Genomic DNA, 15,557 nt, shown 5'->3' on the forward strand with positions numbered 1-15,557 from the left:
CCTCTTTCCCTAGCATAGAAAAACACTACACATTTGACAAGTTAAAAAGTTTACTTACAAACTCTTCAAAGGTCAGGTTCATGTGCTTTTACATACATCAATCAGAAAGGTTGCACCAGAAGTAAAACCTGGCTTAGTTACAGTGGTGAAAGTTCCTAAATTATTGTTATGGGAACTAAAAAGTGGCTTTTGAGAGCCACGTGGCTTAGCCTCTTCACATGCTGAACTTCTCAGGAAGATTGAAAGGGAATGAAGCCTTGGTTACCTAGTTTCTCCCAATGTGAACTAAGTCTGGCAGGACAGCTTATTCTATGGTCTTAACCCCTTCATGCTTTAATTAGACTTAAGCATGCTGTTTATATGAGACTGTTTATCTCACAGTTTGATGGGTCACAAGTTGTTTGGATTGGCATTAGATCAACTTTTATGTGAATTTTAAGAATGTTTTAAGATCATAGACATATTTTAAATTGTCCTGCTGCATGTCACCTTTAACTCTGCATATATTAGGCCTTTATGCTCTCTTCCACGTTTTGCATTCCCAGCTCTGAGGGATCATCATAATTATTCTCCTTTCGTTCTGTCAGATCCACAGGGAGTGTTTTCATATGGCAGATTTTGCTCTTTAGATATAAGATCCTTTCTTGTTTTACAATTCCCCTGTAGCTTTATTCTGTGACTTTCCTTGGACCATGCAAGAGCTGGTCTCTTATGGTCTCTTATGCAGAGGCATTCCAGAGGCTTTGCATTAACTTATCTATGTTCAAAGAAGACATGTCCTAGCAATTGCAGGATTGTTGCATATTAGGGTCCTCCATCAAAGGATTGCATTTTCATTCATTTATTCAGTGAGTGAAGTCCAGCTGCTTTTAGCTCATCATATGCTTTCCTGACAGAAGTACATTAACAACTCATGTCTCTAGGCTCCATGTGACTACATCCTGCTTCCTTGATCCTCATCCTTACACCCCAAGCCTCCACAGCCCTCACACCTGGATTCACCACTGCACTTCTTACATCCTTAAATGTGAGTCCCTATCCAAACTCACCTCCTATTTTTCTCACCAAAACCACATGGATTTGTAACATTTCATATCTGACCTTTGTTCCTTGGCAGCAGGCACACCAACTCCTAAGGGTGAAGGGGTTTTTGGACCCCTCAATAAACTATACCCCTATAAGTGGATCATAAAGGTAAAGGTAAAGGGACCCCTGACCATTAGGTCCAGTCGTGACCGACTCTAGGGTTGTGCACTCATCTCACTCTATAGGCCGAGGGAGCTGGTGTTTGTCCGCAGACAGCTTCCAAGTCATGTGGCCAGCATGACTAAGCCTCTGGCGAACCAGAGCAGCACACGGAAACACCGTTTACCTTCTCGCTGGAGTGGTACCTATTTATCTACTTGCACTTTGACGTGCTTTTGAACTGCTAGGTTGGCAGGAGCAGGGACCGAACAACGGGAGCTCACCCCGTCGCGGGGATTCGAACCGCCAACCTTCTGATCGGCAAGTCCTGGGCTCTGTGGTTTAACCCACAGTGCCACCCGCGTCCCGGGAAGTGGATCATACAGCCATTTAAATCAGGGATAGAGAACCAGTAACCTTCCAAATGTGGTTAGACTCCAGATCCCGTCATCTTCATCCACCGTGGCCAATGGTCAGCAATGATGGGAGTTGTAGTCCAGAAACATATGAAAGCCACGGGTTCCCTATCCTGAAATTCAAATGAGAGTGATGGAGAATAACTTTGTTTGTGCATTTTAATTTTTAAATAGAGCCTCTTTAGATTTTTTTGTGGTTACTTGCCACATTTCCAGTAAATGTTTTAAAAATAAAATCATTCTATCACCGGATGGCAGTAGAGCTATAATATAAATTTATAGACACACAGATGCTGCAGAGATGCATCAGAGGCCATATTTATGTTTCTCTGTATATTTCTCTGCAGTTCCAGTTTGTATTATAAGCTTTAAGAAGTGTCAAGCATAGGAAGGCCCTGCATTTCCAGACGGGATTAATGCTGAATATATTTTATTTGCCCAGACACCATAAATAATGGGAGGTGAGGTCTAAAATTCCTCTAAAAATTTTTTTTGGGGGATATAGATGGCTCCAAACTTGGCAGAGTATTTTTTTAAAATGTAACTTTCTTGCTATGTTTTAAAACTTACTTTGCACGGCAGTTCCTTTCCAGCTGTAATGTTACGGTATCCTATTGTAGAGATGGATAACCTAAGTGCAGGGAATGGATGACCGCTGTTCCCTTCCTATGCCTCTCTGTATTATCTTTGCAGCTCTCTGAAGGTGAGACACTCTCCTGAGCCGTGCCCCTCCCCTCCCCTCCCCTGCTCTGCACCCTTCCTTGTGTGTTTTTGCCTTCCTGGCATGTGTCCTTGAGCTCAGTGGGTAGAGCAGGTTCTGTCCCCAGCATCTCCAGCTCGAGAAGAACTTCTGCCAGCCAGTGTAGGTCAGCCTTTCTCAAACTTTGGTCCCTTGATGTTCTTGGACTACAACTCCCATCATCCCTAGCTACCAGGACCAGAGATTATTGGAGCTGTAGTCCAACAACTTCTGGGGACCCAAGTTTGAGAAAGGCTGGTGTAGACACTACTGAGCTAAGTATAAGGAACCTTCCTATGTTTCTTTGTTTCCAGATCAAGTGCCAGAGACAGGAACATAGTCAAAGATGGCAAAGCAAGGCATCATTTGCTGTTGCTCTATCAGATAAGTCCATGCAACACAACTTAGAGCTGAAGTTATATCTAGCCAGCCAGGCTCCTATTGGTACCTCAAGCCTCATGATCCAGACTGAACTGAATCCAGAGCTTCCATCATCCCTGACCATTGACCATGAAAGCTGGGGCTGATAGGAGTTGGAGTCCAGTATCTGGAGTTCCCCATCTCTGGTGCACACTGACTGATAGCAACTCTACATGTATTCAGACTGTTCATGTAGTCTAGCCTGTAGCTCTTCAGACTCTTCATGGTGCTGATAACACCAGGGGTGCAGGTGTTAAGTGGAGATACTGGGTTGAATTTTAGACTTTCTACATGCAAGGTGCTTTACCTCTGAACTATTACCCTGATTGTATGCATGTCATCATGCTACACAACCAATAAGATGTGGCTGTAAGCAGCCATCACTTAAGACAAGTGATGGCATTGGAAAGTGAGGGCAAATGAAACTAAACAGGCCAATATTTTTGCAAAGGATGGCGAAAAGTGGTTGAAAATGTTCACAAAAAAACAGTGAGCCATTTCAGCTCAGTCTTTATCCCCACTGTTGCCATGATTGCCTGTTTTATTCTGCTGTATCCTGAAGTCTCAGGACAGTTTCAAATGCAGTGTTTAATCTGCAACAGCTCATTTAAACATGCAAGGCCATCACCTGTTGCCTGGCATAGTCGCCACTTTCGGAATAGTTAAGGGAAGAAGCCAGATTTGCAAGGGACTACAAGAATGCTGTGATCTGCTTCTGCTTCCTCAGCAATTAGGCCAATTTGCGGAGTGCAGATTGAGACCAACACAGCAGGCTTATGGAGGCACTTCAGATGTTTGCTGGAAGGAGTTCACAGGGAAGGAACACTGTCAAAGTAACCGCCGAAGGCAACCAGAACCAACAAGTATGACAACAGAACAATCGCCTGCCCCCAGAATAACTTTGTTTCCCTCCCCATCTCAAATCAGTGTCTGATTATGCCTGAACTGCAGCCAAAGTTTCTCTCTCTCCCTCTCTGCTGGCACATTAGGCAGAGCTTTGACAAAGAGTAAAAAAAGAAAAGAAAAGGGGAATAAGACAAAATAACTTTCACAGCAGCAGCTCCTACAAGAACACTGAGAATATTCATTGCCAAACAGGTACCCTAAATAACGAGACAATAAGGCAGAAAAGGGACAGTTCCACCGCAAGCGATGGAAGAAGGAGACAAAAATTGTCTTTCTTGCTTGTCTTCCCTGCTGGCTTTCATTCAATTGACTAGCCGGTTCCTTTGCTTTACAGCTTTGTTTGCACTATGTCTGTTACTTACTGATGCTTGCCTTGCATGCATTGGTGCTTTTCCCTAGTTGGCTATATAATAATAATAATAATTTATTATTTATACCCCACCCATCTGGCTGGGTTTCTCCAGCCAATCTGGGCGGCTTCCAACAGAATATTAAAATACAATAACCTGCTAAACATTAAAAGCTTCCCTAAACAGGGCTGCCTTCAGATGTCTCCTAAAAGTCTGGTAGTTGTTTTTCTCTTTGGCATCTGGTGGGAGGGCATTCCACAGGGCGGGTGCCACTACCGAGAAGGCCCTCTGCCTGGTTCCCTGTAACTTGGCTTCTCTCAGCGAGGGAACCACCAGAAGGCCCTCGGCACTGGACCTCAGTGTCCAGGTATAACGATGGGGGTGGAGACGCTCCTTCCGAGGCTGTTTAGGGCTTTGAAGGTCAGCACCAACACTTTGAATTGTGTTCAGAAACATACTGGGACCCAGTGTAGGTCTTTCAAGACCGGTGTTATATGGTCTTGGTGGCTGTCCCAATCACCAGTCTAGCTGCCGCATTCTGGATTAGTTGTAGTTTCTGGGTTACCTTCAAAGGTAGCCCCACACAGAGCGCATTGCAGTAGTCCAAGCGAGAGATAACTAGAAAATGCACCACTCTGGCGAGACAGTCCGCGGGCAGGTAGGGTCTCAGCCTGGCTACCTATGCCACTGCTCCCCTGAGCTTAAATACATGACCTTTCACACACCCTTTCAAACACAGAAATTATGAGAGGACCCCAAACTTCGCAGAAAGAGAAAGAAAGAGAATGAGAAAGAGAGGACCTGAAGTACAGGACAAAACGTTTATCAAGCGTTTTACAATGAAACATGAGACAACCCTGTATTATACAGGACATGTGGCAACCCTACTAATCCACAGGTTCCCTGTCCCTGTTTCAAGGCATTTCACTTGGAGTTGGAGTGGGGGGAGAAGAGAGGGTGTCCTTCCAAAGCAAGCCTAGCCAGTGGAAATGTATGGTTGAGCTCCTCCACAGGTTTTGATGTTGGCACTGAGAAGTGGCTTGGATGAAGCCATGGACTTGCATTAGCAATGACAGAAGGCTCGCTTAAGTGCCGCAGTGACTAAGGGCACGTTGCTTGATCATAAAGCAGGGTTTGAGCCTTTAAAGGTTTTGTTTTTTGTTTTTTAAAAAAGTATTCTGCCACTTGCGGCCTCTCCAGCTGCTCTTGCAATAAAGCAGAGGTCAACGCAGGCCCCTTCTGCTTATAAAACATCTGCTAAGTTGAAGCAGGTTAACGACAAAGTGCAGAGCTGTCTGTTTCAAGCGGGCAACTTAATGCATACTGGAGAATTGCCTTCATTGCCCTTGATTGTGAAGGCAAAAGAGCTGGCGAAGCTGGCTCAAAGTGCCTTCTACGTTCACTTCTGCTTTGCAGAGCAGACACCTCTATCTCTCTTTCTGAAGGATGCACCAAAATAGCCCACCAAGTTTTGCCCCTCTGGTAGGAGGCAGAGGAATGGGGTGATATCGGCTGTTTTTAAGGTGTTTGGAGAACTGTCCTGAAATGTTTCTGGTTAGCTTATCTTTACCCTGTATACTTTAAAGATACAGACTCTCCAAGTGTCCCTATTTTCCAGGGACATCCCTGATTTAGAGAAGCCATCCTGGTTTATGATTTGATCCCAGAATGTCCTGCTTTTCCTTAAGATGTCCCTATTTTCACTGGAGAAAAGTTGGAGGATATGGAGTCATCTGTCCCCATAGCCGTCTGAAGGCAATCCTGTACAGGGAAGTTATTTTTTAATGTTTAATGCTTTATTATGTTTTTATATGTGTTGGAAGCCACCAAGAGTGGCTGGGGCAATCCAGTAAGATGTGTGGGGTATAAATAGTAAAATTATCGTTATGGAATGGGGCATCCCTATTTTCATCGAAGAAATGTTAGAGGCCATGATTTCTCTCTGTCTCCCATTCACCCCCTCTCTCCATTCACACTATGATCGCATTTTAAACAGTCCTCTAAAGAATTCTGGGAGCTGTAGTTTGTTAAGGGTACTGAGAGATGTTATGAAATCCCTGTTTCCCTCTCAGAGATACAATTTCCAGAGTGGTTTAACAGTCAAATCCTTTCCAAAAGGAACTCTGGGAATTATACCTCTGGGAAGGGAGATTTCGTAACAACTCTGCATCTTTAGCAAACCACAGCTCCCAGAATGCTTTGGGGAAAGCCATGAATGTTTAAAGTGTGATCATAGTGCTTTATATGTATGTTGTGAATGAGGCCTAATTCAGTCTCTCCCTCTCCTCCTCCCCTCCCTCCCTCAGTGGGAGAGAAAGCTCATTGGAATAGCCAACTACTGGCCAGCATCCTCCATTATTTTTCTCCCAGAAGGCACCAGTGTTGGTACATTGTGGATCAAGTTATCTCATCCAGGAAAGATAAAGCTAGATGTGTTCAGCTGATTTATGGTACCCAGTCCTAAATATCAGATAACGTCTCCTAGTGCTTTCATGTAGATGTTAGATAGGCCAAAGAAGGATAAGCTGGAACCCTGCAGAATCCCATGAGTAAACTGTGAGAGAGCTGAGCACTACCAGTCTCATTCCAGCCAATGGACAAGGGACAAAGGCGGCAGAAAAAGAGACCATATCCCACAAGTGTCCCAGAAAAACTGGGACACCCCGTTGATTATCATAAGAGAGTGGTGGCCATTTTGGTTGCTGTGATCTCACATGAATGAATTTTATTATTTCAGTCACAGACCACTTCCAACCCACATACAATATCAAGGAAGTCATAAAACACGATAGGGATACATTTGAATTTGCAGTTAGGTATAACAGGGACAATACAGATATAGCAACAGTTAAAAATATATATAAATTAAAACATAGTCACTAACATACAACCTAAAATTATCATTTAAGGCCTTAATCATTATTATATACCATCTTTGTTGGGGTCTGGGAATCATACTTCGAATCCTTATACCCAACTAACCAACATCTACAGGCTCTATCCCTACCTCTAAGTGATACTGGTGCTGAGTGGCCCCCGGTGTCAACTGAAGAAGCTTGCAGGCTCATTCAATCTCTTAAAGCTCCTGGCAAAGCTCCTGGTGCAGACAATATTTCACCCAAGCTTCTTAAGGCCAATGTTGATTGGTGGGTCCCAGTGCTTGCTGCCTTGTTTACCAGCATAGATCAATCGGCTACCATCCCAGAGGATTGGGAACTAGCAATCATCATCCCAGTGTACAAGAAAGGGAGCAGATCAGACCCTGCTAATTACAGGCCAATTAGTCTCCTAAGCATTATCAGTAAACTATATGCTGCCCACTTATGTAATAGACTTGAGGCTTGGATTGATTGAGAACATGTCCTTACAGAACCATCTGGTTTCAGGGCAAACTGATTAACTTTAGACCAAGGCCTAGTACTCCAACATCTCACATGATTTTGTAGCGCAATTTCCCCCTGATGAAAGCACTTTTGGGGGGCTGCAATATCGTGTGGTGCCCCAAGATACATGTTTTGGATTGCAGTAACCAAAAAGTGTTCTTTTTTGGGGGTGGGGAAACCACGTTGCTAAATCACACATGGTTACAGAAACCCAAATGGCTGCCATGATCTTACGATAAACGGAAAGATGGCATCAGGGAAGATGACGTCCTGGATTTGGCTTCAAAGTGTTGGAGGGTGTGAGAGACAGGACCACTAAATAATATCATGTTGCTTTGACAACTAAATGATACAGGCATGCCCCTCCACCCAAAGGAGCCAACTTCTAGGGACCAAGCTCCCTTTTGCCCCCCATAAAATATTTGAGGGAGCCACCCCCAAAAAGTTGATGTGCATTGCCCTTCAAATGGTGTGCATGCACCATGTCGTGTGATCAATTATGCAGGATGGGGCTTACATGGCCCCCCACTATTTTATTTAAGTTGGCACCCCTACTTCCATCTGTTGCTCCATCAGTGGAGGAAAGGGCATGGACTTCAGTCTGCACTACCCTTGTTCACAGAGAGAGGCTCCTCTCCTCCGTTCAGAACAGATAGGAGGGTAGACATCCAATGGCTAATCCAATATACATGGCGGATATTGAAGAAGCTGCATTCTATGCAGTAGAGGTTGAGTCGGTGCAAACAGGAACTCCACAGGAAGAACAGAAATCTCTAATGCACTGTAGATTTTTAAAGAGATGTTTGCCATCAGAGGTGATGAGAAGCACACAGGCTCCTCTGAGTGCCACGTTTGTGACCCTAGGCCCAAGAAATACAGTAAAGATGTGAGATTCACACAAAGGACTTCCTGACTTATAGCTCAGGTTCTTAGCCAGTCCACCACACTCTCTCATTATGCTTCACACAATCTCACCGTATTGCACCAACTCATCCAGTCACGGGGTGCCTACAGTTCCTTCTGCATTTGCACTGTGCCTTACTTTTTCTCATTTCAGGGACCATACTTTTGAATGGAATAGCTGCTGTTTTTTAAGTTCGTTACTCCTACCCATTATAGGGACTCCTTCCATGATTGGAGCTGCTGTTTTGAAACAGATGTGCAATAAAATGAATGTTAAGCCGATAATTAATAGTTGGCTACGGGGGAGTGCTTAAAACCCCAAATCATAGACCAAGGCCTCATTTGTGCAAAATACTGCATAAACAATAAAAATAGAAATGGGCCCTTGCCTCAGTGAGTTTATTATCGAGGTTTGTGTTTCCCATCAGTTTTTCCCCGGCACAAGGAAGGTAGGGAGGTTAAAGGAGAAGACAGTAACACAAAGTTAGTTGGAAAAAGTACAGCAACTTTTCTCCCGGTGATTATAATTCCTTCCTCCCACAATTCTCTGCCTCGTGAACTTGCCATTCCCTACCACTTGTGTTCATTGAAGTTCTCACAATGGGGACAGCTTCTGTGGGAGGACCATAGCTTAGTGGAAGAGAATCTGCCTCCTAGGTTCCATCCCTAGTGTCCCCAGATAGAATTGGCAAAAGTTCTTGCCTAAAACCCCAGAAAGCTGCTGCCAGGAATTGTAGATAATATTGAGCTAAAAAATGAACCAATGGTCAGACTCAGTATAAGGCAAGTTCCTGTGTGGTCATGGAAGTTGCAGATATTCACATTGTGAAGCCTGAAGTGACTGGAAGCATAAGAACTGACTCCTTTTGGACAAAATCATTGTCCAGACCCATAAAAATATTATTCAAAGTTTACTTGCAGAACTCTTCCAAACTATAACATAATACATCAAATGATGATTCCAAAACATCCGTACAATGTCTTACCCTGTCCAGCACAGGCTCAGCATCTTGGAAATAAAAGATAACTCCAAAAATTGAAACAGTGTCTCTATCCTCCATCCCAGCCTAAGGCTATGCAGCTTCTTGGAGACCCATTATCATATCCTTTTGTTCTCTGTGGCATTCAGAGAAAGACTAAACAGCCAACTCCCTTCAAAATGGCAACCTGCGATTCAATACCTTTGTCACCTGTTCTAAGGTTACAACACTCACATGTTAGCTGGCAGAAAACAACAATTAGATAATGATCAACTCATTAAGAAGCTCAGAGTCTCTTAGAAAACTACTGGGGGGGGGGAAGTGTTGAACCTTCATTAATACACCGGCATTTTCCATTTCTGTGTCAATTACACCAATTATACTTAACAATGGAATATGCATAAACATTCTGACTGAAGAAGTTGGAATGGGCAGTTAGGGATTGCTGATTACAGATGAAACTAGTTAAGTCTGGACGGAGATGGGGCGGAGTTTCTCAACATTGAGCCAGGAAACAGTGTTGTTGCAGGGGGGTACAAAGTTTGGAAAGATGGGAAACCCCAAATTCCCCATATTGGTTCAAAACAGCTATCTGAATGTTGAACAAGTACACATAATTAGCTAGGACATCTTGCTGGTTTTGTAGCATTGTGTTCTGCAGGCTGTGTCTTCTCTCCCTCCCTCCTAAAGGCTGTCTGAATCTGTGCTTGCGATTCCAGGCGAGGAAAGAAATGTCCATGTTCTGCTGACTGGAACACTTATTCTTAAGTTTGCCATGGGAAAATACTGTCCTCTGTTATCTTAATAACCTGGGAGATTGCAGTCTCTCTTCGCTTAGAGGGAGCTGACTCACGCTTAATGGGCAGAAGGCTGCATTATGTTGAGGTTAAGGTAGGTGACAGTCTCTATGCAGCACGGAGGGAACGCAAGGCTGTTAAATCTGCTGGGTTCTTTAGCTTAAAAGAGCATTCGTGTACAGGTCCTACCAGTGCTCTAAGTGGACCGGCATTAGCTCTGCAAAATCTATATTCACCTTTTTTTTACTTAAAGAGCCTTAGATTGCTAACTCATTTGACTGGTGCCGAGTGGAAAGAAGAAGGAAAGGAAGGCAAGGACAAAGCGGAAAGCTGATTCTCTCATAAGTTGCACTTGCCACAGGTAGTATATGAATTGTTGGATACACCGCCACAATTTCAGTGCTCCTTCACAAGTGTGCAATTATGAAATTTGCTGCTGCAAGACATGGCGATGACCACCAATGCAGATGGCTTTGAAAAGGGATTGGAACAATTTTCTGAAAAAGTGGTCTACGATTAGGGGACGAGCTGTCACTCCGTGGTAGAGCATCTGCTTTGCATTCAGAAGGTCCTAGATTTAATCCAGGTAGGCCTGGAGGTAACTCCTGTCTGAAACTCTGGATTGCTGCCACCAATCAATGTAGACCAGGGTTCCCCAATCTTGGGTTTCCAGCTGTTTTTGGACTACAACTCCCATCATCCCTAGCTAGCAGGACCAGTGGTTAGGGATGATGTGAATTGCAGTTCAAATACAGCTGGAGAAAATACTGAGCTGCATGGTTCAATGGTCTGATTCGGCACTCCATTCCATAGCTAAGCAAGCTAAGGAGAACCTCAATATTTCAAGGCAGCGAACGTCTAGTTTCTGGGGAATGAACAAGGAAAGAGACTTGTTACCTTCATGCAGTGATGGCTTCATCTTTTAAAGCACACTGGGGCAAGACACACACTACGGAGGCCCTCTCTGAGTGTCTCCACTTCCTCTTCATTTCGGGACTTACCCTGGGGATTGTGCTGCCGGGGGCAGTGCACTTCCCCCGCACTCCTCTTCCTCCGCCAGTGGAGACAGTAATGAAAGCAATGAATGCTTTTCTCAAGTGAATAAGTTGTCACAGCAAGATGGAGGAGGAATAGGGCCAAGATGCCCCAGGGGTTGACAATGGACTCCTGCAATAGTGTGATCACTGGCCAGTTTCCAGGTGATGCTGCCTAGCCCTGATAGTGATGCATATATAGACAGTAGTCCTGCCTTCCTACCTTTTCGTCTGTTGTTGGAAACAGGAGTCTGAGCAGCATGGGTCTTTGGCCTGATCCAGGAGGGCTCTTCCTAGGTTCTCAATATTGCCATGCCTCCCATGTGAGTGACCTTGAAAGTCTAGAATCATTTTGGAATCCCCATTGTTTCATTAGTGATTCATAATTAATGTCTAGTATAGGAGGCAGCAATTACTACTAGGCTGAAAATCCAGTAAAAATGCATAATTTCTTCATAAGAAAAAGAGGCCAGAATCAAGCAGATTGCCCATTTCTCCCTTGACTTCGTGGCAGTACTTTGAAATCTAACCTGAGTTGGTCTTAATAAAAATCTTCCTAAATATTCCGAGGAAGGTCAAAGAGATAAGTCGATCGGTGCAAACTTTCCCAGTTTAAGGCAAATCTTGAGATCTGTGTGCACCCCTAATTAAAGCTCAGTTGTGTCTACTTCTCTTTTAATTAGGGGTGTGTGAGAGCCCCAAGATTTGTCTCACATCTGTATTGTTGTTGATTAGTCGTTTAGTCGTGTCCGACTCTTTGTGACCCCATGGGCCAGAGCACTCCAGGCACTCCTGTCTTCCACTGCCTCCCACATTTGGTCAAACTCATTCTGGCAGCTTCAAGAACAGTATCCAACCATCTCCTCCTCTGTTGTCCCCTTCTCCTTGTGTCCTCCATCTTTCCCAACATCAGGGTCTTTTCCAGGGAGTCTTCTCTTCTCATGAAGTATTGGAGCCTCAGCTTCAGGATCTGTCCTTCCAGTGAGCACTCAGGGCTGATTTCCTTAAGAATGGAGAGGTTTGATCTTCTTGCAGTCCATGGGACTCTCAAGAGTCTCCTCCAGTGCCATAATTCGAAAGCATCAATTCTTCGGTGATCAGCCTTCTTTATGGTCCAGTCCTCACTTCCATACATCACTACTGGGAAAACCATAGCTTTAACCTTTGTTAGCAAGGTGATGTCTCTGCCTTTTAAGACATCTGTATTACAGAACACATATTTTACTATTCTGATCTGCTTGCTGTGTGCTCTCTGCTTCGCTCTGTGTCTTGAGTGCCGAGCTGTTCTGTGCAAAATGAAGCTCTGTGTTTTCCTGATCGCTATAGCACCTAAATCATTCGTAGAAGCTGAAAAAGCTGCACCAGCCTTGCAGGTCTGGATGGGAGCATCAACCCTAGAGAGGAGTTAACTGGAGGGATGCTTCAAGAAGAATCTGTTAATGCTTGGACCTATCAAATCCATCTTTTGTTGGGAGTTGAGAAATTGAACAGTTGATACAGCTCCCAGCAAATGAGCCTTTCCCAAATCTCATCCAGCTTATGGTAATAAACAGCTGATTACCAAAAGCATCAGAGCTTGTCTCTTTTCTGTGTCCTCTGATACACCTTACAGGCCTAGGCCTTTCCATGTCTCTAATATGCCTTACATGGCAAGGCTGCCTAGAATGCTGCCTATGGGGTTCTTCCTTTATATATATATATATAATATGTAAGCTTTCCATGATTTCCTAGGGAACTTGGGACAACTATTAAACTGGTCTATTAAATCTTCAGTGTAGGCCTGGAGACTGTCAGTCAATTAATTGGGCCATGTCTCCATGGAGATCTTTAGTTACAGGTTGCCATTCATGTCTTGGAAGCATCTGGTTTCCTTTTATTTGCATACCTTTAAAGTTGCTTGGCACAATTTCTGAGTAGTTTGGATTGCGTCGTCTGCTCTTCCGGTGCATGCAGAACTTTCAATATTTTAACATTTTCACTCTGAATGAATCCCTCGCCCAGCTAGGCATTTGATCATTCCAAGGTGCTCCCTTGTTTATTTTAATTGAATGCTTGGCTGGGGAATTATGCTCAGATCAAAAACAGAAAATCATCAGTCCAGACGCTGCAATGCTAAACGTCCTTGTATGCTTGGCTTATTGATTGCAGTGTTAACAGATTTAAATGAGTGATATCCCTGTGAAAGAAAGAGAAACAGATTAAAGGAGGCCAGTGGAGAAACATGCTCTGTTGCATGAAGAGTAATTAAGAACATGTCTCAGAAAGGGAAGAAGGCTAGACACAAAAGGACAGCAGAACCACCAAAGATGGTCCAGAATCTAGGGCAATGGCATACAGCCACAGAATTCTTGGACTAAAGTCCAGACTCTATGAGGGATGTGATATGTCAGTATGGCTGGGAGAGAGAACACAGTGTGCTGGCAAAGCAGAGCAGCTGGAACCTATTATTATTATTATTATTATTATTATTATTATTATTATTATTATATCTGCCCTTCACCCTAAGGTCCCAGTGCAGGTTACCACAAGTAAAGCACAATGTTGCAAACAGTCTAAAACAACTTGCAATCATAGAAATAAGATGGGTTCTTAAAAAAGAAACATATCAGGTGTCAAAAGGTGCGTCTTCAGGATTCCCTGACAGCTGTATAATGAAGTTGCTAGATATGAGGAGGGAGTTTCACAACTTAGGGTCTGCCACAGAGAATTCCTTCTCCTGGGTTATCCACCCCCATCCTACCAAGGTTTGGAGGGTAGTGGAACAACCAATAAGGCCAATGATAATAGCAGAGGGGACCTATAGGGTGGCCTCCATTGAGACCTGTTAGTTACATGTTGGCAGTTGTATTATCATTATATACTGAATAAATATGACCACACCCTGAGCCATGATGTTCAGACATGCAGTAGGATATAGTGATCATCTTTAACAGATTGCAACCATTCACTTATGCAGCTGGAAGGGGTGAATAAGAATCCCAGATAGATGAGAGAGAGAGAGAGAGAGAGAGAGAGAGAGAGAGAGAGAGAGACCCAAGTTAAATGGGACAAGAGCTGTCCATTTTCTTAGCTATCCCATTGTCATGGGTTCACCCATTGGCAATTGTCAAAATGGAGCTGGGAGCCAAAGACCAGAGCCAGGAAGACAATTTTTGCTTGGGCAAAATCCCAAACTGTACAGCAAGGGGTGTACAGCCTGTACCCCAGATACCTATCTCACTCTGCTGTGAACCAAGTCTGATAGGTAGGCAGGCCTGGCAATCACTTGTGACCACTATTGTGATGGCCTGGGATTCGGACTTGGATGCTGAACCTGAGGGATCCCAGTCTGCACAGGATCCCCGCCTCCAGAACCAGCTGAGCCAGGGCTGGGGCATGAGCTGGGTCAGAGAAAGCTGAGGTTGCTTCCGGGTCCAGTAACCCTCCAGCCTCTCCTGAGCTGCAGAGGCTCAGGGCAGAGAGGCGGAGGGAACTAAGTTCCTGGAGGAGGAGTGCTCACCTCCAGGCCAGGAGAGGCGAGTCACCAGAGGATCAGGGCCGCCCTATGCCTCAGGACAGATTAAAGCCGGCCAGCCCTTGTCCCAAGTTGCGGGAGCAACATTGTTGGTTGCTAATTCCTGCCTGAACCCTATCCTGCTTTTCTGCCAGAGCTCCTGACCTGCCCTGGCTCCCTGCTTGCCTGCCTGTTCCTGACTTCACCCGACTCCCTCCCCTGCACCCAGCTTCAGCTGCTACGGACTGCCTCCACATTGCACCTCTGACCACGACCAGACTTGGACCTCGCCTCTCGGGTAACCCACGGGACCAGCACAACTATGATGTCAGATGAAAAGCAGAGCAAACAAGCAAGGACAGAGCTCTGCGCCCAACACCTTCCTTCACCCTTTGCTCTAATCCCCTGCCTCTTCTTCTTTACAGAGTAGCATGCAGGGAATATTAACCTTTTCCTTCCCTGCTGTGCCCAACTCCCCATAATCCTCCTTTTAGCAATTAGATTTTGGGGGGGGGGGACAAGTAAAGCACAATGTTGGAAACAGTTTAAAACAACTTGCAATCATAGAAATAAGATGGGTTCTTCAAAAAATGGAAGGATTAGTCATTGCAGTGTAGGGAGAAGGGTAAAGAGGGAGAAGGCAGGGTTCCATGGGAGACCTTGAAATGGGCCAAATGTTCCCCACTCCTGTTTTACATGATCCAGAAAGACAAGGAAGCAATAAACATTGCACTTACCCCCTCCTTTGTTTTCTCTCTCTTTTCACATGTTAATAAATCAAGGTATGCATAAAAGTAACCATTGCCCGTTAAGATGAAAAAGAGATTCTGGAAGCTTGTGTGAAGAACCATCTGCCAGATCATCTAGCAATTACGATTATTATTACACTTGTAGCAGCACGTGCCACAAGTCTGCTGCACAACTTAATATATCCTTGCTCCCCAAAGACAC

General features: G+C 44.5%; 1 long non-coding RNA gene across 2 annotated transcripts in view; it reads left to right on the forward strand.

Annotated features, from left to right (window-relative positions):
* The window catches only part of LOC310852922, a 36,431-nt gene that overhangs the window by 13,363 nt on the left and 7,511 nt on the right, over nucleotides 1-15,557 (forward strand). The gene's annotated exons all lie outside the window — the stretch shown is intronic.

This window comes from Podarcis gaigeae (assembly GCF_964106915.1).
Source record: "Podarcis gaigeae genome assembly, chromosome: 9".
NCBI classification, from domain to species: domain Eukaryota; kingdom Metazoa; phylum Chordata; class Lepidosauria; order Squamata; family Lacertidae; genus Podarcis; species Podarcis gaigeae.